This window comes from Macaca thibetana, chromosome 1 (assembly GCF_024542745.1).
Source record: "Macaca thibetana thibetana isolate TM-01 chromosome 1, ASM2454274v1, whole genome shotgun sequence".
Lineage (NCBI taxonomy): Eukaryota > Metazoa > Chordata > Mammalia > Primates > Cercopithecidae > Macaca > Macaca thibetana.
In genome coordinates this window covers 6445289-6472535 of record NC_065578.1, presented here as the reverse complement: position 1 = coordinate 6472535, position 27247 = coordinate 6445289, and the positions used below count along the sequence as shown (strand labels likewise).

At 50.1% G+C, this 27247-nt stretch overlaps 2 protein-coding genes across 10 annotated transcripts in view; both read right to left on the bottom strand.

The window, feature by feature from the left end:
• CAMTA1 (calmodulin binding transcription activator 1) overlaps positions 1-27247 on the bottom strand; it is a 1003074-nt gene that overhangs the window by 394723 nt on the left and 581104 nt on the right. The window lies entirely within an intron of this gene.
• VAMP3 (vesicle associated membrane protein 3) overlaps positions 1-27247 on the bottom strand; it is a 707779-nt gene that overhangs the window by 406255 nt on the left and 274277 nt on the right. The gene's annotated exons all lie outside the window — the stretch shown is intronic.

The following is a 27247-nucleotide window of genomic DNA, read 5'->3' as shown; positions in this document are numbered from 1 at the left end:
GTTATAAAGCCACGTGACTAGGACACGAAGCAGGCAGGGCACACGTGTTATGCCCTTGTGAAGACACTGGGTCATTTGCAAGTAGGTGTGACCATTTGCAAATAGGCCTCCTGGCCCTGTCCCAGTATAGAGAAAATTTTCAGAGTTGGTTTTCTAAGACATATATACAGATTATGGCCTATGCATCCAAGAAATATTAAACTCCTAGAGGGTAGATATCAAGGATTCTTCTTCAAAGAGGAGCCCAGAAGGAAGGCAGCCCCAGGGCCTGAGGAATCAAATGACAGGTGCAGAAAGAGAAGAAAGAAAACAGAGGCTCAAAGATGATTAACACACAGGAACCCAGCTTGGAGGAAGCCTGGTTTACGCTACTTGCTAAGCAGACGAGTCGGGATAATCCCCACCAAGGCATTTTCACCCCAAATTTATTTAACTAGTAGCGAGTCCTCTCTTGCATAAGAAATTTATTGCCATACATAAAAGTTTAATGTACCCCCAACCTTCCAGGTTAATATTTATTGCATGAAATGAGATTCACCTTGACTTTTTAAAAAGTTACACTGTGGAAAAGTTGCTCAGATGGCTGGATACACGGGACCTGGATACTCTGGTTCCTTCTACACAGCTAGCAGAGAGGATCCTAGAAGTCTCCGAAGGAAGAGGATGTGGCTCCAGGAGGTGCCCCAGGCTTCTCCAGCCTCCCCTTCTGGCCTGGCCAGCTCTAACTCTCCCATCAAATGTCAGCTAGAAGGTCACCTCTCCAGCTTTTCCTGGCCACTACCCTCTCCCCTGAAGATTCCCTGGTTGACTCTTAGTTCCATGACACTGGGGACCAAATCTGTCCCGTTTGCGTTTGTATCCCCAGAACTGATGACAGGTCTGGCCCAAGCTCACAGTATAGCAGATATCTGTTGACCAAATGACTCAATGAACATTCAGAGAACTGAGGACCCACCCTATTGTTCCATCCAGGGATGACAACTTGCCATGATGCAGGATCACAGATTCCAAATGAATATGGCGTCCCTCCTATTTTGTTGTCCAAAGCAGCCCGTTGGCCAGGCAGGCCGGCAGCAACTGAAGAGCCAAACCGAGCTTCTGTTACTAAATCCTCTCCCTTCCCAAGGAAGAAACATCCAGAACCACACTCTAATACCCACAGCCCCATTTTCCAGGGGCAAGTCCATTAACAATGGCTGCTGTACCAGCCACCCGGGATCCTCAGCTGAGCACAGACAGATTTATGCGCCACAGAAAACGACCCTATTAAGTTCAGTAGTAAACTCCCTTCATCCCAGCCACTGTGTGTCCTGACTGCCAATGGGTGCAGGCAACTCTGGCGCAGAGAAAGTGGCAGGCACGGCAGGAGAGGGATGACCTCTTGTTCTCATCACACCTTTCCTTGCTGCAAATCCTTGCGCCTGTGCAGGCCAGCACAGCCTGCTCACTCTGCCAGGCAAGGCAGGGACAAGGCTAAGAGGGACAAGGTGAAGAGAAACAGCTCCAGGGACTGCATAGTCCTGAGGGAGCCACAAAAGCTGTGAGCACCTCCCATGCTCCTGGCACAATGTGGATACACCTAGGCTCATCATCTTTGACCTCATTTGACCCCAGATCAATCAATCCTCCAAGGTAGGTGGTGTTAACCCTACTTTGCAAACAGGGAACTGGGCTTTGGAGAAGTTAAGCCACTTGATCAAGGTCACCTGCTGGTGAACGGTAGACCTGAGATTTGAACCTGATCCACAAGAATGCAAAGACCATCTCCTCGGACTCACACTCCCATGCGTCAGTGCAGGGGTCCTGTCCTGGCACGGCTGTGGTGGGAGTCACCTCCAGAACCTGCCCCAGGGCTGAGTCCCAGTCCCCATGTGAACAGGCTGCGCCTCCCTTTTTCTAGCTGTTATGGGTTGAGTCCCCTAACACTTACATGTTAAGTCCTAATCTCCAGTATCTCAGAATGAAACCTTGTTTGGAGACAGTCTTTAAAGAGGTAATCAAGTTAAAATGAGGCCTTAGGGTGGACCCTAATCCAATATGACTAATTACTTATAAAAAGGTGGGGGTTGGACACACACAGGGAGAATGCCATGTGAAGATGAAGGCGGAGGACAGAGTGATGCTTCTACAAGCCAAGGAACACTGAAGCACACGCCAGCAGCCAGGGGAGAGGTGCAAGACAGATCCTTCCTCCCAGCCTCGGAGCCTCCCTCCCAACCTCCTTCCCAGACCTCCACCCTTCAGAACCATGAGACAATGAACTTCCCATGTTTAAGCCACACCGTTTGTGGTACGGCAGCCCTAGCAAACCAACCCACTAGCTCTGGAAAACCCCAAGCAGACCCCGCTTCAGAAAGGACGAGTTTCACCTTCCCTGCTTATCATGCAAACACCGCGCCCTGTTCCCTCTCAGAGCTTGTATTCCAAGAACACAGGCTGGAGCCCTCGTGCCAGGTCTCAGGAAGCTGTTGCATCTGAGTATGGTCCACCGGCCCATCTGCAGACCGCCTCATGTCTGCAAAGGACAATGCTCCAGAACATTTCCTGCTACAAAAGAGTGTAACACAAATTGCAGAAGGAGAGCGGGAAGAGGGAACTGAATTCTAAGTAAAGGCTTCATGAAAAGGTGCCATTGAATGGGGTGAGGGGTGAGGAGGATTGTGGTGCCGGGAAGACAGGCTGCCTGAGTCCTCTGCGTCCTGGTGACGGGGCCCAATGTGGGGGGTACCAAAGAAGTCAAGAGAAAACCAGGGGGTGGGGAGGGGCTCTCCAGCCTCACCAGAGCACAGTTTGGTGAGGCCAGCGATTGCCTTCTCTGCACTGGGAATGGTGCTGTCCAGGTACCCAGCTCTTTTGTGAAGCCTAGGACCCACTCAGCATGCCCTTCTCCATGGCCCCTGCACATGGCACACAGATGAGGAAAGGCTGGCTCCCCACTGACTCCTGGGGTCTCCAGAGACTCGCTGGAAAAGGGTCACCTGGTACCCATGACTGATAACAGGGCTTCATCCAGAGCAAGAGCAAATAAGACAATGAAGGACTCTTCCACCTGTCCCACCTGGAGCCCCTCTTATGCAGGTGAATCTGCTTCACCCCAGGCTCTGCAGACAGGGCAAGCTTCTAGAACTTTCTAGAAGGGAGGCTCCTACCTCCCAGTGTGCCACGTGGGCTGTTGAAGGGTGAGATTTTACAGCCAAAGCCACCAGGCTCCAGAGCCCCCAGGACTAGCAGCTTCTCTGCTTCTTTCTCAACCCTTGCTGCCCATCAGAGATCCACTCCTTGGCATGGGGCTGAGGAGACAAAGCCGGGGCCACCCTGTCCGTCCATAAACAACACGTTCCATAGCAGGGAGCCTGATTAATAAGACCCCAAGGCCTCATTAGGTCTGGAAACAGCAATTTCCTCTGACCATGTGCCTACCAAGTCACATGAGGGTGGCTGGCTCACCCTAGAAGAGGCTGCGAATCACAACTCTCCAAAGAGGAGGAAGGAAAATATATCTATATTCAGCACCTCAGATTTATTCCTGCAAGCTCACAGAGGTAGCCAAGTCTGACGAGGCGAGTCTGGGCTCTGTGATGAAGGAGCAGCTGGGGCTGCCCGGGGCAGGGGTGGCACGGGGCATGCAGGGACGCTGGAGGAGGAAGGGAGGCTCCGCACCGGAAGCAGCCCCACCACCGCCCACCTCCAGTGATGGCCACCTAAGCATGACTACATCAATAAAAAATACAAACAGTGTAAAAAGTCATCAAGCAGAGATGAGTTTATTACTAATTATGAGAAGCTTGACATGCCCTGACTTCTCGTAAAATAAATGAAGTCCATTTTTAATGTCTGCTTCCATGACTTCTAGATAATAGGGACATTTACTTCAAGGCCACATCTCATTTATCTAGGCAAGGTTTTTAGCTACAGATTCAGAAAAGCAACCTTAAAGCCCACCTGCCTGGTACCAGAGGAATAAAAGGGAGGACGTGGGGCTTTTTGCAGCCCCAGTGATCAGTGACCACAGCCTTTCCAATGAACCTCTTTATTTGCAAATAGAACTGGAAGGAACCTGGAAATATGGGCTGTTCTCTGTGTCCATTCCCCTCCTCTGCCCCAAAGATCTGGGCTTGGACCTTCATTTTGAAAAGGAGCCCCCAGATCCCTCCAGCACAAAAACAACCGTTAGCACAGCCCAGAAAACACAGGGCCCTGTCTGTCACCATCCAAAGAGTCCCTGAGGGAGATCAGCCTTCTAGGGAAGATGCTATTGGTCTCCTATCTCATTCCAGGTGGGGACAAGGACCTGGGGGCAGGGACCCCAGGCTCCAGCAGCCCAGCACTCTGCCCAGACACTGCAAGGAGTCCTTTCCAGGGATTTCCCCAAATCAAAAGGAGCAGGCCACATGGAAAGGTCCAGAAGCACTGAGTCATAAGACCCTAAGGATGAAAAACACACATGGATGAGGACATCTGCTTTTATAAAAATATAAAAACAAAAGCTAGCAAACCAGAAACTCTTCTATGGCTTTCCAGGGCCCCTTAGATAAAGAGTGAAATTTTTAGGATGGCTTAGAGGGGCTTTCTCAAACCCTTCCTCCAAGCCTCATCCCTCCCTCTCACATGTATTAAACGAAAGAATGACCATTCCTATGAAATGGAAATCGTGACCCCTATTTACAAATAAATGGAGGCTCAGAGAGGTAAATGAGTTGCTCAAGGGTCTGCAGCTGAGTGGGGCAGTGCCAGGACTCGAGACCCCAGCAAGGGGGAAACTCAGTTCCTCTGCCTCGCTGCCCCTCCATCAGCTCACCCCCCTCCTTCTCACCAGGAGCCCTGATGGCCCCTCCTGAACCAAAAAGGGCAAGGCTTGGGCAGTGAAGTTGGGTCCTGGGCTGTTGGCTATGGCTGCTCCCTGCAGTGTTCAGGAAGGAAGATATGAAGGAAAAAATGGGAGGGAGGGGCATCCCTAGATGCCTTCTTTCCTCCCTGTCGGATGCTCCAGGAGACTGGATGGCATCACAGGGCCCTTGGTTTCATCCTCAAATTCCCTGAGCCAAGAAATCCACCAGAGCACCAGTAGGGTCTGTGCGTAGCTATATTCTTCACCTGGAGCTGGAAATGCCAGAATGAATGGACTCCAGGGAGCCTCCGCTTCAACTAGGAATGGACTGAAAAGTCCATGGGGGGAGAGAAAGGGGGGAAGCGGGGAAGGGAGCTGAGTGTGGGTGATCACAGCAGCAGCTGACATGAACCACAGTTTCCTCGGGCCTAGGGCTTTATAGATGTCCTGTCACATCCTCCCAACCCCAGGAAGCAGGTATTATGCCTGCCCAATCTCAGAGAAGGGAACCAAGGCTCAGAGAAGTTAAGTAATTTGTCCTCGGTTGATCAGTAGATGGAAGAGGCAGGATTTAAACTTGTGTCTAAATGATTCCAAAGGCCCTGTTCGTAACCAACATTCTGCTTCCCTATAAAAGCAGCCAGCAGGAATGGGGCAGGCTGGGTACCTGCAGAGCCAAGCCCTGACATGCTAGAGGGACCCTGGGGACAGACAGTCTGCTGATGGTCCATAGGTTCAGGGATCTCCATTCACTGGGATTCAGAGACTGGAGGAGGAGGCGGTAGCAGTCACTCATGCACACTTCCAAATTTCCCTGAACCATCTGTAGGCTCCACCTGTGTCTACAGGAGGAAGACGCTCTGAGGTTCTGGGGAAACATCTTTCAAAAGGCAGCTCTCACTCAAGATCACCTGGTGTGGCTTCAATTTCAGGATGGTGCTAAAACAGCATCAGCAAAAACCCAGCGCCAGGCAGGAACATCCTGCACTGTGTGACAGGTGTGGTGCAATGCAGCATTCCAGCCTGTTGGCCAAAGGCACTCGAGCCCTGCCCAAGGCCTCCACAGAGGCCCCAGGAACAGCCTGCAGGGGGTACCCACCTCTTCATAGGCATGTCCATCCAGGACAGGGGACAAGGGAGCCTGGGGCTCCTCTAGGTGTGTAAGAACACTGCAGCCAAAGCAGCAAGCCTGCTGAAGCCAGGGACACCTCAGGATTCCATGCCTCCCCTCCCAAACCTGGCCGATCATCCTGCCCACAGTGGCCTTGACATTCCATTATTTCAACAGTCCCTGCCTGAGCTCTCTCCAGCCTTCTGGATGGTGGATGAATCTTTCTGTTCCCAAGTCTTACCCAGTGACGTCATACCTAGTTCTTCCTGAGGGCGAAGAAGGGACATTTGTGCTTAGTCCTTTCATGAGTGGAGCCAGCTATGCAAAATCTGGATTAAGAGTATTCAGAGGGAAAAGCATGTGCAAAGGCCCTGGGGTGGGACCAGATGTGGCAACGCCAAGAACCAGTAAGGTGGCCTGTGAGCTGGAGCCAAGGGAGTAGCAAGAGGGAGGCTGATGGGAGACGAGGCTGGAGTGTGGACCTGAGTGGGGAGGGGTGGAAGGCCACGGCAGGGGGTTAGATTTTATTCCAGCCACAATAGAAGTCACTGGAACATCTGAAGGCAGGAAGTATTAAGACACATGGCTTACGACCATTTACTTTAAAAATCCCTTTCCTGGAAAGGGGTCTGTGGGTGGATGGCCAAGGAGTCTGCCCGGGAGAGGAAATCAGTGAGGACACCCACAGAGACACACGCCACACACAACACTGGAGCTGGGACAGAGTCTTCGGCTCAGCCACTCTGTCTCCCGTTAAAAACCCAACAGATACCAGGACACAAACACGTGGTGAAATCCATCCTGCAGAATCTTCTCAATTACCCTTTCTAGGGGGTGCCAAGGTGCACCTGCACTCACATGGACTTTTGTCAGCTCCCAGATGACAAAAGTGATGGCCCTTTGGAAAGGACCCAGGAAGCCCAGGTTCCCAGTAACTGGAGGGAAATGCAATGCTGACGTGGTTACCACGCAGGAGCCTTTGCTTTTTCTCTCTCCCCTCCTCACTTTTCCTTCTTCCCCCGCCCACTTCCTCCTTCTCTCCTCCCTCGTCTTCTCCCTGCTTCCTTCCCCTCCTCCTTCCCTCTCTCCTGGAATCCTGGCCCAGCCATTGGGGGGGGAGCCAGTGCCACTTATCTCATCAGCGGTGACTTTTCTGGGCCATCCTGGACCTGGCGCTTTCCTGATGGTTTCAATTTTCTGCTCTCTGCTTTCCTGTTTTATGGCAGTCATATTAAAAGTGGGAGCAAATCACTTTGTTCTCTTTTGTATAAAAACTCCTTCTCACTCGTGTGCTCTCAGCGCTGCCTTCCTCTTGGTCGGAGGCTCATGATTTGGTAGTAATAATGCTCTGTTTATACTTGCCATAAATGTCAAGCCCAAAGAATATACTGTAATCGTATCTTATCCTGCAACGCAGCGATTTATGCACAGCTCCGAGTGCAGAGCCTTTGAGGCTTTCCAAATGACCACGGCTCCTTGAAGGCCCTCTGACTGATCCTACTCTGGCCAGACAGGTAGGCGAGAGGGGACGATGCCCTCAACAGAAAATGGAACGTGTTTCTCCAGTCTCCATGTCCAAGTTCATCACCCCGAATGGCCTGCCTCCATGGAAGCTAGACTCAGAGCGCAGCCGTGGCCGAAGCCCCGCGTGTGCTCAGTCACTGACCTGTGGGCTGGTGGGCAGAGGCCCCCCTCTGCTGCTTCTGCTGAAAGAACAGTTCTTGGATGATGGGACTGGCTCCCTCCTTGGCCAGTGACTGCCGCGTCGTGGGAGGTGCCTTGGCCCTCTCTAACAGAGCAGCCTCACCTACCCGATCTGCATGTGGGCCGGCTTAGGAGCCTGGAGGCATTCAGGCCATAATTTTGCTAGAAGTTCCTACCTGGCTATTTCTAGCTCCTGCGTGCATGGCGTCACTAAGATTACAAGGCAGAACAATTCACTCGCTCTGCACAGTCCCCAGATAAAAGTCATTCCTCAGACATCAGGATCGTGCCTAGGAAAAGCATGAGGCCACAGGGATGCTCTCCCTGAGAAAAGGCTCACTTTGGCAGGTGGTCCTGTCTGTCTCAAGTCCTGGGGGTCACGCTGCCTAGTCTCCACAATTCCTAGATTTCCTACGATGCCAAGGTCTGCCTCCACCAAAGTGCTCAGGAGAGACCTCAGAGTGCCACAGCAGGAGTGCACCCCACCCATGATGGACCTAGAGGACCCATGGGCAGCTGCTGGGGCAGAGGAGTGCCCTACCGGGAAGCCCTGGCAGCTTGGCCCACGTGGAAGGAACACAGGCTACAAAGCAGATCTGATCTTTAAACAGCAGCAACTACCTTCTCATCCCCTGGGGGAGTTAAAAGGGTCCTGGCAGAATGCGGAGGGAGAGAGACCCAAATCCAAGAAGTACTGTCTTTTGTACAAAGCATGGTGCATGTGTGTTGTGCACATACACAGATATCCGGAAGCTCATACACACACACACACACACCCCATATGACTTCGTTTTATTAAAAATACCTGACCATTCTGTACTAACAGTCCAATATGAAGTAAGAAGTCCTGGCAGACAGATTGTGACTCAGTGTAAAGAAAAAAAAATGCAATTGTCTAACGGTTGGAACTTCCCGGTAAAGGAACAGGCTAAACAAGCGGCTCCTCACAGGAGCTTTTCAAAGGCCACACGGCTGGCTTCTAGCAGTGATATCACAGAAACGGAGAGGCTACGCTTTCCGACCTTAAGTTCTCTCTGGAATAAGAGAGGGTAAGATTCACAAAATAAAAGGTAACACCAGGTCTCATCCAAGCCTGCAGCTATGTGACCGTGCACCCAGGGGTTCAGGTACATAGAGGGTCTCGGGGGACCTGGCGGGTATAGAGGCCGGAGGACCCTCTGCAAAACAACATCTCCCTGTGGCTCCTGCTCCTGGGGACCCTCCTGGGGCTCTAGGACCCACAGAGAATCCGGCACCCACTGTTCCTGCCAATGAGGGGTGCTCAGTGTGAGGGACACAGGTGGGAGGCAGGGGATGGGTGCTAGGATAGTGGGGAGAGCAAGAGCAGGTGCCTGGGGAGGCCACAGGAGTGAGCACCCCTCTCGGGAGGCTGGGGCAGCGTCTTGCCAAGATCCGCAGCTCAGTTGAGGATCCACAGGTGAGATACTTGGAAAGGCGCCCCCTCCTTTCCAAGTGTCACACAGGGACCCCAGTGTGAGCCCAAGCTGAGACCCCATCCCTCTTCCCTTCTTCCAGAAGCTCCCTCCTGTTCTCACCGGGGCTTACACAGGAGTGAAGCCAGGAGGCCCCCAAGGTCCAGGGCTCACCAGGGCTTACTTTGAACATGAGGTTCAGATGCATCTTGCTTTAGGACTGTTAAGGAGTGAATTGTGTCCCTGTGAAAAGGTGTCAAAGTTCTAAGCCCCAGAACCTATGAATGTGACCTTATTTGGAAAGCGAGTCTTCGCAGATGATGAAGTTAAAGTGCGGTCAGACGGGCAGGCCCTGATCCAGTCTGACCGGTGACCTTACAGAAGAGGAGACGAGGAGACAGACACGGGCAGAGGGAAGACCCTGCGAGGACCAAGGACAGAGGCCTCAGAAGGAACCTGCCCTGCCTGCATCTCGATCTCAGACTTCGCTTCTCCACGACTGCGAGAAAATCAAGGCTGCTGCATAAGTCGCCCCGTGTGCGGTGCCTTGTCATGGCAGCCAGAGTAAACACATGGCATGGGATGAGCCCTGGGCGCTGGACAGAGGGCACACGCCAAGGACAGACGGGTCCAGGATATGGAGGGACAGAGGTGTGCAGGGAGTGACTTTCCTCTTTAGGCCCCCAGAAAGCGGCTGGAGGTGAGTGCTGGGCTCCGTGCGCTCATAAGGTGGTAATTAACGGCGGCAGGACGGTGCCCCATTGGATGCTCTGGGATATTGTACAAGTCTCCGTTTTGCTGACGCTGGAGAAAAGAATGGCGATAAATAAATGTAAAGCACGCTGGTGATGGTGTGAAATGATGCTTCATCTAATTATCACTATTCCGTGCTGTCGTTAACATGCGCTCGAGGAGAATGGTAATGACTTTTACGTTTATATCGCAGCTCGGATTTGCCGTCTTAAGCCCATAGCACGGGGACACAATATTCCCTGGGATGGAATCTCTTACAGACAAACGACGGGATTACACAACTCGGTAAGAAGAAATGACTCACTGTGGCCGAGTTGAAAACAGCACAGTAATAACACACAGGACTCCAGGAGAGCCCGAAGAAGACCCGGAAGGTGAGGAAATGAGAAGTAGGCAACTTTGATGGGCACCTGAGGGATGTCGCTGGAAAATCTTTCCTCAATCACAGACGTCCTTTTCTGCTAATGAGGGTCATAATACAGTGAATGTGGGTGGCCCCATCTCTCTTTGATGCTTAATGGACTGTGGCATCCCTGAAATTTGCTGTTCTGAACGTAAGGGGTGAATGGACCTGGATTGAAGCTGAACACCCCTGTGGCTGCTTTTTCTCCAGGTTCCTATTATCTCTTGCTCAAAACTGGAAATACTTCAGTTAACTGACAATTTGACAATTTCACTTAGTTGGATCCTGGCCCTGGAAGTTATCCTGCGGGGACCATGCAGTTCCTTGTAGGCGGCCAAACCTTTGCCCTGTTTCTGCCACATTCCTGCGCCTTCCAAGGGCCAAGTAGAGGGGGCTATGCTTGGCACCACAGCTCCATGCTGCTATCTGGACCATGAGTGGGCTCCACAACCCCCAGGACCATCAATCTGAGGCTGGCCTGGGGGGTTGTCACCTGTGCCTGTGTGAGAAGACAGGCGTGACTGGCGCAACTTCCTTGCTCAGGAACCCAGCTGGGAAATGGCATGGGAATGAGGCAGGCAGCAGCAGAAACTGCAGCTGAGAAGTCATTGAGACCAAGGCCAGAATGCCAAAGCTGGACCAGGAGGAGTCGAGGCAAGGCATGAGAACCAGAGGCCACAAGACGGAGAGAAGGAGACACCAGAGGGAACACAAGGCTGGTGGGCAGTGAGAAGACAGAGAGGCAGGCATGCGGAGTGGAGGCAGAGATACCAGAGGCCCTGCGAGTGAACACAGCCCCTGGCCAGTCCCTCACCAGAGCTGCCTCTGTCCCCCGGCCTTGCCGTGAGGTCCAGTCCTCCATTCGGTGTGTTAAACCACTGTCCTCCTAAGGTGAATAAATTATGGCACCCCAAAAGATACGTCCACATCCTAACCTCGGAGCCTATGAATGGGACCTGATTTGGAAATAGGGTCTTTGTGGGTAGAATTAAGGGTAGAGATGATACACTGCATTAAGGTCATGCCTGACTCCAATGGCAGCATCCTTAGGAGAGGCGGAAAAGGGCGCACAGAGCCACGGGGAAGAACACTGCCAAGTGAGGATGGAGGCAGAGGCAGAGGCTGTGGGGATGCAGGGATGCAGCTGCAAGCCAGGGGGACCCTAGATTGCTGGCAGCCACCAGGAGCTGGAGAGAGGTCGGGACAGATTCTGCCTTAGAGCTTCCAGAAGGAACCCACCTGCCCACACCTTGATTTCAGACTTCTGGCCTCTAAAACTGAAGAGAAAACATTTCAGTGTTTTTAAGCCACCCAGTTTGTGGTAATTTGCTATGGGAACCAATACAAGTGACCCAAGGAAGGCTTAGCTCCCTGCAAGCAAGGAGAACATCTTCAAAAATCAAAACCAAAGACTGTGACCTGGGGGCTGGTGTGAAAGAGAAAAGCTTTACAGATCAAAGCCAAAGCCCGTGATCCTGGGGCTGGTGTGACGGCAGAGGCCTGACTGGCTGGGCTCTGGAGCCGCCTGGGCACCAGACCCTGTGACCTTGGGCCACTCCCTCTCCAGAGCTTGACTCTCCTTTGAGAAAATGAGGGATGAGTCCTGAAGCCCCTTCCTGATGGAACAGTGCGGGCCTCACTGCGGAAAGATAAAGTGGGGACAGGCCAGTGATGTACGCCCAAAGCCTCGATTCTTTCTGAGAACCACCCGCCACTCTCCCCACCGAGGAATGTTACTCAGACATGGCCACCGGGATGAGGCAGCCGGATCTCTCCTGACCATAAATAGCTCAGAATCTCTTCACCATCTATTGCTATGGAGTTTGGAGAGGAACATTTGGCTCTTTCAGAGGCTGTCCCCAAACAGCTGAGGCATATGGGACAGGTCACCCTGCAGAGTCAGAGGACAACACATCCGTGCTGGCTGCTGGATGCACTTCGCACTTCAGTCTGTGACAGTCGAGTGTAGCTGGGACTCTCTGCTCTTAGCTGCAAGGCTTGGCCCCCGGGGGCACCCAAGAAACCAAGGGGAAGGAGCCCAGCCTCCTAGGGTGAATGCAGCTGAATCTCTGCTGGGGGTGCCACCTGCCTCAGACCCAGGAGAAGGGGCAGGACCAAACAGCCCCCTTCAGGGCCAGGAGTACTGAGAGGGCTGCCTCCTGCCAGTCCCCATGGAGCTGGGAGAATGACAGTCCCCTTAGAAGTAAGCCCCCCCGGCTTCCGGAGGTGCAAGCTTAACTTCTACTCTCTTCCCCGCAAATTCCACTTTAAAAATACTTTAGATTTTCAAAACAAGACTTGATGATCGACACCATCCCTAAGAGGGGAAATCTTATGGGCTGAGCTTGCAGGCCAGTGTGGAGGTGTATTATGATCTTCACAATTTCATCCAGTTAACAAGAAAGCTCTCAGCTGTTTACATTTTAGGCTAATTCTGGGCCTTTTCTTGCTCCAGTTCCCCTGTCTTCAGCAGGAGGCAGCTCAGAGTCATCAAATGCCTTCGTCACAGATCCAGAGATAACCAAAAAGAGGAAAGTCTGAGGGACTGCCTAGACACTGATTGCCCCTTCCATTCTAGAGAGAAGTAACCTGAGGATCAGAGAGGGAGAGAAAACTGTCCAAGATCACACAGCAAGACAGCATGGATTCTGAACCAGAATCCATGATTCCAGTGTCCTTTTCTCTTCTCAGTTCATAGCTTCCAGGAAGATACGTTGTAGGCCTTGGTAAGATGGACTAACTCACCCCAGGAGCTTTCAAACCGTATAAACACACTGACTTCACTAAAAGCGAGGCCAGCTGATGCAACCAACCTTTCTTGAGCTTAACTCCCAAATGCAGTTGCCAGCTGGGCTGCTCCCTGGACTTGTCTGGTATTTAGGGATTTACTGTGGCTAATACCAAAGAAAAGCTCCCACAGAGGGTTTCCCCGCACCCCAAAACACCTCCTCAGATTCAGCAGTCCTGACATTTCTCAGAGCCCTGGAGCTCTCCCTCCTGCTGTCCTTCCACAGATGCGGTGGGATTCTTCTCGTGTGTTTAGGAGCAGAAAGGCAGGTAGGTCAGTGGCAGTAGCTTAGCCTGAGTGACTATGGCCATTGCTTAAAAAGTCAGCCTACTGACTCTCAGGCACGAAGCCCTGACTGTATGCCCAGCTCTGATGTCGTTAACTGGGCATAATCTTCCCAGCCACCTGGCATGGGGGTGTAAGCGCTCAAATTCTGGCATGGGTTTGGGCTCTAGCAGCCAGTTATTCCCAGGACTGGCACCCCAAAGAATCAGAGAAGTGGAAAGTGGGCCCTAGGATTTACAAACAAGCTTCCTGTGGATACAACAACATCTCACCTAAGTCACTCTGAAAGTCTTCTAAGTACAAATAAAAAGGCTATCAGGATGGGCCCACCATGGCTGATGTGTCCGAGATAGCAGGTGATCATGGGAAAGGAGTTGGCAGCACTGGTTATCCCCAAAGGGATTAACAACAACAGATGAAATCAACTCCAGAGAGATCCAGAATTCAAATGTCAACATCAAAACTGTAAAGCTTTTAGAAAAATAGTGCTGAATATCCGCCTGACTTTGAGACAGGGAAGGATTTCTGAAACAAGACTAAAAAGTGCTAACTGTAAAATATTGATAACATTGACAATATTAAAAGTAATAACTATTCAACAAGACATCTTAAAGAAGCTGAAAAGCTACAAACTTAAAAATACAAGATATTTGCAACATATAAAAGGGATGAAGGATTCTTATCAAGAAAATATAAATAATTCTTACAAGAAGAAAGAGACAACTTGATAGAAAAATGGGCAAAAGACTCGAGCAGGAGGCTGGGTGTGGTGGCTCACGCCTGTAATCCCAGCACTTTGGGAGGCCAAGGCGGGTGGATCACAAGGTCAGGAGATCGAGACCATCCTGGCTAACACGGTGAAACCCGCCTCTACTAAAAAAAAAAAAAAATACAAAAAATTTAGGCAGGCCTGGTGGCGGGCACCTGTGGTCCCAGCTGCTCGGGAGGCTGGCGCAGGAGAATGGCATGAACCTGGGAGGCGGAGCTTGCAGTGAGCCGAGATCATGCCACTGCACTCCAGCCTGGGCAGTAGAGCGAGACTCCGTCTCAAAAAAAAAAAAAAAAAAAAAAAACTTGAGCAGGAAAGAGGAGAAACACATGGCCAATAATCGCAGGAAGAGGGGCCCACTCACTCGTAATCAGGGAAATGCTGGTGAGGGCCTGGGTCAGACACCCTTTCATCCTCACTCAACTGGCAACGATTAAGAAGTCTGACTTCATATGCAGAGGGTGGAGACCCTGGAAATCACTTATGCACAGCTGATGGGACCATACATTGGCCATCACTTTGGAAAACAACTTGAGTTAACTTGTAAAAATGAATATTCATGAGTCTCATGGATTCCAGTAAAGACAACTACATTTGCTATGCCTCTTACTGAGAGGTGAAATCCAGTTCCCCTGCCTTCTAATCTAGCTGGCCTTGGTCACTTGCTTCATCAGTAGAATGTGGTAGGACTCACATTCTGAGCTTCTGGGTTGGCCCTAAGAAGCCTGTAACTTCCACCAGGTGTATGGAAAGCTCACTCTGGGAACCCTGAGCTGCTATGCCAGGGAAGACCAGGTGAAAAGACCACATGCAAAGGTCTTAGCCTCCATACAGAGAAAGAGGCCCAGGCCCCTTCAGGCCAGCTCCAGGGATCCAACCCTCAATCATTTCATCTCAGGTCCCGGGTGTGGTGGAACAAATCAGAGTCACCCCTCTGAGCCCAACAGCAACATACATGATTGTGGTTATGTGGGGTGGTTTGTTTCACAAAAATAGATACCTGGATCACCCAGCAAGCGCACTCCTAGGAGACAGACACAAAATGACTAATCTGGGCAATGCTATTTCTAACACAAATCTAGAAACCACTGAATGCCCGAAGACAGAATAGTTCAGCGAATGGTGGTAGAAACCCACAGGGGAATATTATACAGCTGTGAAAACTGATGAACTGTTGCTACACATCAACCACATAAACGAGATTTAGAGACACGATGTTAAATTTCAAAAGCTAACTCCAGAAGACCACAGAAGAGACAAAACATTTTTTTAGACAGTTCAAAAACAGGCAAAAAGTAAACAAGGAAGTATTTAAGGATGCACTTATAAGTGATAAGACTGAAACAATAGGAGGGAGATGTAAGCACAAATTCAGGGATGTGATGACCTTTGGGAGGTGGGAAGCTCAGGGAGGGATGGAGAAGAGCCCGTGACAGACATGGTTAATTGGTAATGTCCTAGTTCTTGGATTGGCCAGCAGGTCATGGGCATTCCTTGTTAGAATGTTTAAACAAACACTCTAAAGTAAACAACAACAATAGTGTGTCATGAACTGAAGATTGTAATTCATCTAATTTCTCTAATTCCTCCTTTGTTTTAAATGCAAACATCTGACTACACAGATAATGGAGGTTCCAGCCCTATATGGCCTCGGAGGTGGCCAAGATACCCCTCGTAGGGATCTCCTGAATTGAATGATGGAGAATGATACTGTCATCAATCACCCGTGTGCCATGCACCCCACAATCCAGGAGAGCTGAGGCACAGGAAACTTACACCAAAAAGGCAACCTTCCCCTCCCACACCCCAAGCCATCAGAGTCACTGAGCGCTGTGTTTTACTGTGCCTACCACTTAACACGGAAAGATATTACTGATGAAAGATGAGTCCTGAAAGGAAAGTTTGGGGTTTTATTATACCTCTGGGCTAGATTGGGCGATCTTTGAAGAAATAAGGTTGTACCCTTTTCATTTCCTATCCACAGGACAATATTTTAGCCGTGCGAGGGGTCAGGGAGAAGGAGCGAGGGCTGGGGCTGTGTGATGCTCTGTAGAACTGGTGCCCACTGATTGCGAGGGCACTTGTCTCAGGCCTTAATAGGAGCAAGGAGTTCTGTGTCTGATTGATGGTCCCAGGGAAAGTGGAAAATGCCTCTTGAAGGCCAGGCATGAAGTTGCAGAAAACAGTTGGGGAGGTGAATAGTTTGCCCACTGGCCAGCCAGACCTGGGAGTGCTCAGGCCCTCAGCCCCAAGATGGCTCCATCTTCAGCTACCTGAGTTTCTGGTCACAGCTCTCTAATGACCTGCTGGGTCTCTTAGACAAGGTCCTCTGTTCTATTTCCTTCTTCTCTATTCTCCCCTTATTTCCAATATTAGGGTCAAATTACTTGCTCCGTAACAGAGCTACAGCCCTGTGTTCTAGGATTCTAAGTGTTGTAGGATTTTAAGATGTGGGCACCATTCTTCAAGGGCCACCATGGGCACCCTGTCATGATGATGGGGGTGGTTTCTTCCCATCCTAGACCCCTGGGCCCTCTAGCTCTCCGTCCCAGCCTCATTCTTCCAGGCACCGCCTAAGCCTCAATTCCCAGGCAGGAAAGCATTTATCAGGGAAAGGACTGGAATCCGGCTGCTGTGCCCCCATGATGGCTCATCAGGGTAATCCTGGAACCACGAGAGGAATCACCAGCTGAGTCAGTGCTAAAAGGGTGGAGGGGGACTAATTCCCATTCCAGGAAGCCCAGGGGACCCCCTGGCTCTGCATCCACCTCACTGCCTTTGGACAGGTCATGGAGCCTGGAGCTCTTCTGAGGTCATGTGGGTACAGCACCCTAGGCCATCTGAGACCTGGGACCACTCCCAGAGAGTGTCCTCAGGGGGCAGACTTAAAAGAGACCATGCCCATTTATTTTCAATGGGGAAACCTCTGTGTGCCTCAGTCTCCACATTTGCAAAATACAGTGATAATGGCACCTACCTTCTAGGGTTAATATGAAGACTCCCTGAGGCATTGCAGGCAAACAGCTCCTAGGCCACAGCAGGCCCCCCTCCATGGTGTGCTTACAGTCAGAAAGATTCTCCTCACTGTTATCTGCCCTCCAGCATGATGGGCCCTGGCCGGGGAGAGGCAAGGAAGGAGAGTAGCCTGGCCTGCCCTGCTCCCCAGGAGGCCAGCTCCTGGAGCCCCTTCTGAAATTTAATTCTCATTTATCCTATGGAGACTAAGACAGTCACGATTTTGAGTTCTGTGGAGAGAGAAAGCACTGGACCCTGGCCAAGCTGCTGAGCCCAGACTGTCTGAAGATAACGCACACACAGATGATGTTTACGGCAGAACAATCATGCAGGCATTAGGCTGGTGGCAGCCACGGGAAGCCCGAACTGGCTGGGGTCATCACCACCCCCTGGCTGGGCAAATGCCAGCTGGGGCTGCTTTCATCATTATTTACAGGGGAGCCAGCTCCAGGCTGGGCGACAGCTCAATTCAGAGCCCTAACAAGAGAGCTTGGCGTATTCTTCCTTACCAGAGACAATCTCGCACCTACTTTGTTTGCTCTTAGATATCAAACAGAATGGAAATATTTTTGTTTCACTGGACAGGATGACAGCTGTGCCCCACCTCCTGGCGGGTGTCTCATTCTGCTCAGGCTGAACAGGCTGCACAGGCTGGTCACCTGCTTCCGTGGGTGGGAAGAGAACAGTGGCTCCACTTCTCTTCCTCATGACAGTACCCCCCATCACCGCCAACCACCAGATATGCCTCGGCATGGTCCCCACATGCCTGGGAAGGAGCTCTCTTTCCTATTCCATGCCATGGGGAAGCTGGAGGCCTTGCACAGCTGAAAGGCAGCTCCATGCTCAGCAACCATGAGCCAGAGCTCAGGGCGCAGGCTGCCCACAGCCCTTTAGGAAATGTTCCACCTCCGAAACCCTTTGTGGTCAAAGAGCTGGTGTCTTGAGAGAAGGTGATGGAGTGCCATCAAGGCTGTGTCTAGGCCTGGCGTAAGAACGAATGTCTTGTATCATGAAAAGCACCCTGGCCAGCCCAGGCTACTTCCTTCCATAAATATATGGCCTAGGCTTATGAATACCATATTTTTATCAAGGCATTCACTCCTTTGGTTTGTGGACTATGTATGGGTTTGTTCATGGTGTGAACTCCTTGAGAACAGAAACTGTGTCCTGTCCTCCACTGAATTATTGTGGTCTAATTCATTGTTTGGTACAGAGTAGGCTCTGAAGTCATGTTTTTGAATGAGACAGTGCACGGATGGATGGATGGATGGATGGATGGATGGATGGATGGATGGATAGATGGATGGATGGATGGACGGATGGACAAATGGAAGGATGCATGGCTAGATGGATGGAAGAAGCAAAGAATGCATGAATAGATGGATAGATGCATAGAGAGATAAATGAATACATAAATGTATAGATGATGGATGGAAGCCAGGAAAGATGGAAGGAAGGAAGGAAAGAAGGAAGGAGGGAGGGAGGGAGGGAGGGAGGGAAGGAAGGAAGGAAGGAAGGAAGGAAGGAAGGAAGGAAGGAAGGAAGGAGGGATGGATGCAGGCAGGCAGGCAGGCAGGCAGCACATTAGCTGCTCATAGGAGAAAGCAACCATCTGGGAAAGGGCTACTTCCTGGGCCCTCCCCTAGTCTTGGTCTCTCCACAGAGACATGTCTGCATCTGACAGGGGTCCTGCTTCATATTGCTCCTCTGGGGAATCTGGCTGCATGAAGCACTTCACATGCCTTTTCCTGGACACAAGTATAAGTCAGGGGTAGGCTAGCAGGGGCAGGAAGCATCAAGCCTCCCTCCAGTCTTACCTTATCCAGGGTATCTTTCCAGAGAAGAAAAAATGACAAGCTGCAACGATTGGCAAACTATAACCATGGGCCAAATTCAGCCGGCTGCCTGTATTTGCAAATAAAGTTTTATGGGCACACAGCCACATCCATTTGTTTACATATTGTCTATGGCTGCTTTTGTTCCACAACAGCAAAGTTGAGTTGATGCAACACAGACCATATGGCTGGCAAAGTCTAAGATATTTACTGGCTGGTTCTTTACAGAAAAAGTTTGCTGATTCCTGGGACAGAGTGTTGTTTGGGGCCCTATCATTGGCTAGGGGACCCTGGGTCAGGCTCTGAATGTCTGTTTCCCAGTATGTCTGCTGGAGACAAGATAGAAAATCAAGATGCCTAGAACAGAGTGAGATGATCAGCTGGGCGCAGTGGTTCATGCCTGTAATCCCAGCACTCTGGGAGGCTGAGGCGGGTGGATCACTTGAGGTCAGGAGTTCGAGACCAGCCTGGCCAACATAACGAAACCCTGTCTCTACTAAAATTACAAAAATTAGCCGGGCATGGTGGTGTGTACCTGTAATCCCAGCTACTTGGGAGGCTGAGGCAGGAGAATTGCTTGAACCTGGGAGGCAGAGGTTGCAATGAGCTGAGATTGCACCACTGCACTCCAGCCTGGGTGACAGAGCAAGAACTCTGTCTCAAAAAAACAAAACAAAACAAAACAAAACAAAACAAAACCCAACCAACCAACAAACAAAACAGAGTGCGATCAGCATGAACATGCTTTGAGAAGAGAGGGAAAAAACTCAGAATGGCCAAGAAGGGCAGGAGGAAGGGCTCGGAAGGAGACGTGCCTGGGTGTGCATCTTAGACCTGTCCCTCTGGACAAGTCATTCATTCTCTTTAAAACTCATCTGAAAAATGATGACAATAATTCCTACCAAATGTCCCTCCTTGGAGAGGGCTTCCCTGACTGCTGTATCTGAAATACTCCACCTTCACCTGGCTTTGTCTTTTGTTCTCTAAACAGCTTTATTGAGATAGAGCTCACATTCCATACAATTCTCCCATTTGGAGCATACAATTGAGTGGTTTTAGTATATTCACAGAGTTGCACAATCACCACCATAATACATTTTAGAACATTTTGAACTTACTTTTAAAAATACACGATATGGTTTGGGTCTGTGTCCCTGACCAAATCTCATGTCAAATTGTAATCCCCAATGATGGAAGAGGGCCCGGTGGGAGGTGATTAGATCACGGGGGTGGAGTCCCCCTCACTAGTCTCATCATAGGAGTGAGTTCTCACCAGATCCGGTTGTTTAAAAGTGTGTAGCCCCCTCCCTGTTCTCTCTCATCCTCCTGCTCCAGGCATGTAAGACATGCCTGCTTCCTCTTCCACCATAATTAAAAGTTTCCTGAGGCCTCTCCAGCCACGCTTCCTGTACAGCCTGTGGAACTGTGAGCCAATCAAACCTCTTTTCTTTATAGATTACCCAGTTTCAGGTATTTCTTTGTAGCAGTGTGAGAACGGACTAGTCCAAAGGACATCACATAAAATTCACCATTTTAACTATCATTAAGTGTATGTTCCAGTGGCGTTAAGTCCACCCACACTGCACAGGCATCTTCCCACTGTAGTTCCATTGCCTTATCCTACTTTTTTTCTTTCTCTTGGCACACACACCAACTTGAAAATCGCTGATGTTTTAGTTCTTGACTGAATGCCCTTCCCATGTGCACTCCATGAGGGCAGGGCTTTGTCGTGTTCACTATTTATCTCCAACACTTGGAAGAACATCAGGGACATGGCAGGTGCTCAGTCAATATTTGAATACATGAATGGACGATGCGTTGGCACAAGGAGTCCATTCCTGCATACATGGTGGGCTTTATGGAAAAGCTCAGCGATGCTCCTGGTGCACAGTCTGTACTCAAAGGCAGACGGCTCCAAACCCTCCAGAACTAGGCCAGTCCTTTTGTGCTACCCATGTCCCAGCCCCACGCGAGTAGCTTTCATCCCTTGTTACCTGGCATGACTCTATAGGTGGCATCGTCATTTGTGTGCACTTGTTTCTGTGGAAGGGGGTGCATTCTCTTCTTCTGCATCCTTCCTCCTGGGACCTAACGGGACTGGGTGCTGGGTGAGTACCAAAGCAGGAGGGAGACTGAGGTGTCAAGAGCAGAAGCCTCAAAATCTGGAGGAGGAAGTGGCACCTCCATCTCTGTAGGAGTCAGGGTTCTCCAGCAAAAAAGAACCAATAGGATAATATATATGTGTGTATATAATATACGTACATATATGTATATATAATATACATACATATATGTATAATATATGTATATGTTATATATGTATATATGATATATATGTATCTATGATATACACACATATTATTATACATATATAATATACATATATATGAGAGAGAAAAGTTTATTTGTAAGGAATTGGCTCACACGATCTATTGTGGGGACTGACAAATCCCAAATTTATTGGACAGACAAGCAGGCTGGAAATTCGGGTAAGAGTTAATGCTGTAATCTTGAGCCAAATTCCACGAGGCAACAGGGTGGAAACTCAGGCAGTGCTTCCAGGTTGCAGCCTGGAGGCAGAACTCCTTCTTCTTAGGGAAACCTCCGTCTGCTCTCAAGGCCTGTCCCTGATTGGATGAGGCCCACCACCCACACTGTGATTGGATGAGGCCCACCACCCACATTGTGATTGGATGAGGCCCACCATCCACATTGTGATTGGATGAGGCCCACCACCCACATTGTGGAGGGTCAACCACTTTCCTCAAAGTCTACTGATTTAAATGTTCATCACATTTACAAAATACCTTTACAGAGACATCGAGACTGGTGTTTGACCAACATCTGGGTACCAAGGCCTGGTTAAATTGACACATGGAATGAACCACCGCAATGCCTATTAGACACGCCCTCTCCCAATCTCGCAAGGGTTGTTTACCTCCCTGCAAAGGAAGAGGACAATGTGGCAGTCGGGTAGACACAGGTCCTCAGTCTCTGTTCCCCTCACAAGGTGATAGGTATTGACGGACTGGCTCTAAGCCAGGCCTCCTGGAACCACCAGGCCACTATGGACTCACCAGCATTCTGCTCAATTATCTGCCGTAATCTGCCTAAACAACTCCCCCAGAGAGATCAAATCACTAGGGATCGTATTCAAGTCATGTATCGGTTGCTGCTTAGAGGCCTCAGGGACACAAACCAACAGAAAAGCAAAAAGGCTTCTGGACCTGCCACCTCATTTTCTTTCTTCCTGGACGGGACCTAGGAGCTATGACCCAGAGGAAGATAGGGAGGGGGACTCTGGCCATGAGTTCCTTGGCACAAATATGGGGACTCCAGAGAACAGGAGTGAGGAAGACAGAAGGGCAATGGCCTTCCCTGTTGGCCCCAAGAGAGCTCCGTGAAGGAGGCCCAGTGCTGAGCTCTTCAGGGGAGGTTCCCAGCTCCCTGCCCACCTCGGGACATGAAACAGAGAAATGCGATCAAGGAGTCAAGGCCTCCTGCCAGGTACCTCGCCCTGGCCTTGCTGGGCTAGGCTCTCTGCCTTTCGTTTCTCAACAGACCTCTCTGCACCTCCTCAACAGTCCCAAGTCATTTATGTAACAAGTCCTGTACCTCTTCTCTCTGCTAAGCGTCCTCTCCCCGCCCACCCCTGCAATCACACATACGCGCTCCTGGGAGGCAAGGGTGGTCATGGAAGCAGGGACTATGGGCCAGGAACCCTGCTCCATTCTGGAAGGATGGCCAGAGAGACGCTGCTTCTGCCAGCTGGTGCATCTCGTCACCCCCAAGTCAATTCGCCTGCTCTGGGTTCGCAAGTTCATGCTAATCATGACTCTTCCAAGCCAGGCATCCATGGCAAAGCCCTACCAGGCAGCTCTGGGCTACAGGGATGGCCCGACTGAACAGCCCAAGCCTCCGGGCGCTGATGAACACAGGTGCCCTCCATCACAGGCGGCCCCAGGCCACAGCCTGTAGAGCTCCTGGCATCTCAGGGCTTCATGGTGGGCCAGGTGGGCTCGCTCACTCACCCACACTGTGAACAACACTGTCCCCATGCATCCCTCCCCAACACCCTGTCCAGGTAGGCCACGGCCAGGCAGAGGGTGAGAGCGGCCATTCCAGGTGGCCAATTTGGGTCTTTGTTTTGTGTTCCAGTGGGATAATGAATGAAAAATAAAATCACAGGTGCTCGGGAGAGGGCTGCTTCTTGGGCAGGAAAGCCGGTTATGGAGTCGATGAGCCGGTGGTTACATTTTAATTAGTTTGATAAATAATTATGCCTCTGAGACACCCAGTCTGCCTTTACAGGCTCTCTTCCCCACCACCAACAGATTCATCTTATTTAACCACATTTTACTTATTACACAAACCCGTGTTCTGTGTTTCAAATACCAAGGTTGCAGAGATCTTGGTTTTTGCCTTTTTTTTTTTTTTTTAACGTTATCTATAAACACATCTACCTCCACTGACTGGCGAAATTCCTGCACTGTAAGTCAGCCTGGCAGATTCCACCCTGGAGAACACATGCGTGAATGCTCTCTGCCCATCCTCTCTGAGTATAAATCCTGGCTTCGCTTTTCCTCTGCGTGAGAGCCCTGCCTGGTTTTTCTCCCCAGAGCGAGACGTATATGGTTCTCAGGTGCAGGCCCATTTTTTTATCCAAAGCACGGGGAAGCCTCAAGCTGGAGTCCCAGCTCCAGGGCATCAGGAGGGAAGCTGGCAATGTGCAGGGCCTAGAGCACTCAGCTGCTTTGACAGGCATCCCCGGGACTGCTGACGTCCCAAGGCACTGACAGGTGGCTGCTGAGTAAACTGTCATTTGACCTATATGTTTGTTTTGATAAATACCCGATAGGAATATCCTGCTGGTAAATTTCAGTTCTCAGGAAAAGAGAGTTCTTTCATTCCCAAAGATATTGACACCCATGACATTCCCCATTTCCTTAGCTTTGCAAGGCAAACCGGGACTACCCTGAAAGTCTGAGATCTAACTCACTGGGAACTTGGTGGGAACTTGCACAGAAGAATCCAAACAAAACCCCAGAAGTGTAGCCTCAGGGTCTGACACCCGCCCCCACAACCCACCCCACACATACGCGCACGCACACACACACAAGCTGTGCTGCCAGACAAGGCCCCTTCTCCGTAGTATATAGGCCCAGTCAAGTCATAGCAGGGGTGTCTCAGAGCCTGGATTTGGTTTAAAAAATGGTTTGTCCTAAAGGGAGCTGTATGAGCTTCAGCAAGCAGATTCATCAGTTTAAATTGTCTGCGGAGTGCAAAATGAGAGCTTCCTCCTAAGTCATGCTATGACATGTTCTAGTTAGGAACGGAGCTTTCCCGCACTCCAGATGCCAGGTGATAAGAATTACTGATGCATTGCTTTCAAAGCAGTTGGTTTTATGGCTTGGCAGAGCTGGCTCTCAGATTCTGCTGGGCTTCATTTGCATACCGAATGACAGCCTAGGAAAAGGCGACCCGAAGGCCTCAGACACCGTCAGCCTCTTCCATCTCTGCTGCCCGTTATAGGTCATTTTAAACTAACATCTGGTGAGTGTATTTTTAAACCGCATCTGTAGCTTTAATTAGGGATCTCCTGGGAATGTCAGGGGAGGAACGAGACAGACATCCCCAGGGGGAGATTAAAACACTGGCAGTTCCACGTATGCAAAGCCCCGGAAGCTGCCTTGGCCCAATTTTATTACCACTATATGATCGACTGTGATAGGGAAGCCCTTTGGACAAGAAGATCTTAATATTAGCTACATGCTAGGGTAAGCAGAAACTCCGTTTCCGCATCCAAAAGAACTTACTGCCTCCAGAAGGTGGCTTCTGTGCCCAAGATCCAAGAGGGGTTTCCCCTCATGCAGCCACAGAAACCTAAACCGTCCCGAAAATGTTGCCAAGGAGTGGAGAGATCACCTTAGGACCCTCCTTCCAAGAGTATTTGCGATGAAGAACTAGTCAAGGGCTCCTCTGCCCTGGCGGAGAGATGGATTTTTTTCCCCCTTTCTTTTCCAAAAGGATAATTCTGGAATGATACCTCATTACATGTGACAGACTTTACTTTCCACATAGACCAGTGCAATTTAATAATCTTCTTACACGTGTTCATTTCTTTCAGCGATGTTTGAGATCTGCAGTACTATTTTAAAATTGTGTAAATTTTCAGGGATGTATATTTAAAAGCCAAATTAAAATGGCCTTTCCTCTCCTTCCCGCTTGCCCGGCTACATGGCATGCTTTGCCCACATCAGGCCGTAGCCTGCTGGAGAGCAGAGAGCCCCAGGAGTCTAAAGAGAGGCGGCCCTGCTGCTTGGCGGTTTCCATCCCCACCTCCTTCCTTGATAAATGTAAGTAATAAAAAAAAAATTCCTCCATTTCACTGGAATGCCCATTAAAATGTAAACACAGAGAGAGGATTTTGAGGAGGCTACAAAAATGCTTTATTCAAGAGATTGCAAACGGCAAGGCAAATCTAAAGTTGATTTTTAAAGCTAGCCCGTGGTATGTAAATACACCAGGCTTCACGCCCCTGCAAGGCACACAGATCACCAGGGTGTTTATTGGAAAATCTGCAACATGGAGGAGGCTGTAATCCCAGCCTCCCTAGAAGCTGGGACGACAGCAGCATTTAAGACCCTCAGCCTTTTCCTTTCACAAGTTGTCTTCCTGGATCCGATATCAAGATCCAATGCCTTGGCCGCACATAGCAGGAGCCCCTGACATTTCTCACTGCCAAAATGTAGGACCTCTGCCGGGAAATCTCCCAGTGCAAAGGGAATTTCACAGCAGAGAGAACGGTGTGTTCTGTCTGTACCCTGTTCCACCTGTGACCTTGCAGGAAGGCACGCCTATGCGATCATCACTCTGCAGTGTGGGGTCCAGTATTAGATCCGACTCCCCTGAGGGTCTCTCCCTCACTGGCAGGAATGACAAGGAGGTTCAACGCATGCCAGTTGCCACAGCTTGCAGAGCCCGAGCTCGACAGGGAAGCTCGTCATCACCTGAGAGTCGTCCTCTGACACGTTTGCCATCCCCGTCCAAAAACTGCAGAGAAGGGCGCCGTCATCAATTCTACCATCAATCAGTTCAGCTCCTGAATGCCAGTCACTGGGTGACCTGCCACTAGGATTAAAGAGCATTCTGTTTCTCACGCCCTCTGGAGTGGGTGCAGGAAGAAATGGCTGAGGGATGCAAGGGAACAGACCATAAAAGGCTTCACACTTGCCCCCTCATGGAAGCCAACTTCTCCCACCAACTCTCCATGTGTGACAGTCCACAACAGGGTGGCCATGAGTCCACTGTGAACTTATCAAGTCTACAGTCAGCTTTCCCTGCACCTCTCAGCACATAAGCTCATGCTTCATGCAACCATGGGGGTTGCAAGCCCAGTAATGGGTATTGTGTGTGTGCGCGTGTATCTGCGGGTGTGTGCTCATTTCTGTAATCTGTGAGTATATTCTTTATTTTTACTGCCCGCTTTGCTCAGCCTGCAGACAGCACAAAGATCATCAGCAGCCTCCTAAATTATGGATTGGCTCACCAAGTACACTGTGTCGCTCATTAGCGACATCACCATACAGCTCCACACAACAATAAATTAAGTAACACAATGGCTGCGGGAAAATTAGGTGAATAATTCTCACATGAAACTGAAAAGTTCTGGATGTCTTTGGTTTCTTCCGGGCTGCTCCTGAGATAATACAGTCCCATGAAGAGACAACAGACAGGACTCTAAATTCCAAGGGTACAATTCTTCAGAGCGAGTTAGGTGTGGTTTACATTAAAAATAGAACAGGCTCCCACAAACAGACTTGTATTTATATAGAATGCTGCGACAACTGTCATTTTACATTAGTCAGAGAAATCCCACAGGACTGGTATAAGTATTAAATGTGGCAATTTTTTTTTGTTTACCGACAAAACATAATAAAAAGAACACAGCCTCCTGGATGACATTCCGGAGGATTTTTTTTTTTCTCCTCTTTCCCCGAAGTCATTCATAAAATAAACATGTGTTCGCAGTCCTCGCTGGCCTTCTTTATGAGTCTCCTGACAGGGAACTCAGAGTGACTGGCAGAGCAGGGCCCCCTCAGAGGCCCCACACCAGCAGACCCTCTCCAGACCCGGTGCCCTCTTGCCACATTTCTATTTGGTGCACAAACAGCAACTGTGAAGCATGATCCCAGAGTCTCCCTGGAACCGTGTAATAAGGATGGAGTTACAGGGTTTCAGTGTGGACATTTATGTTGTGGGGAAAGTCAATCTTTCTGCACAAACGGGTTGGGGAGAGGCATCTAAGTCTCGAATCCCAAAT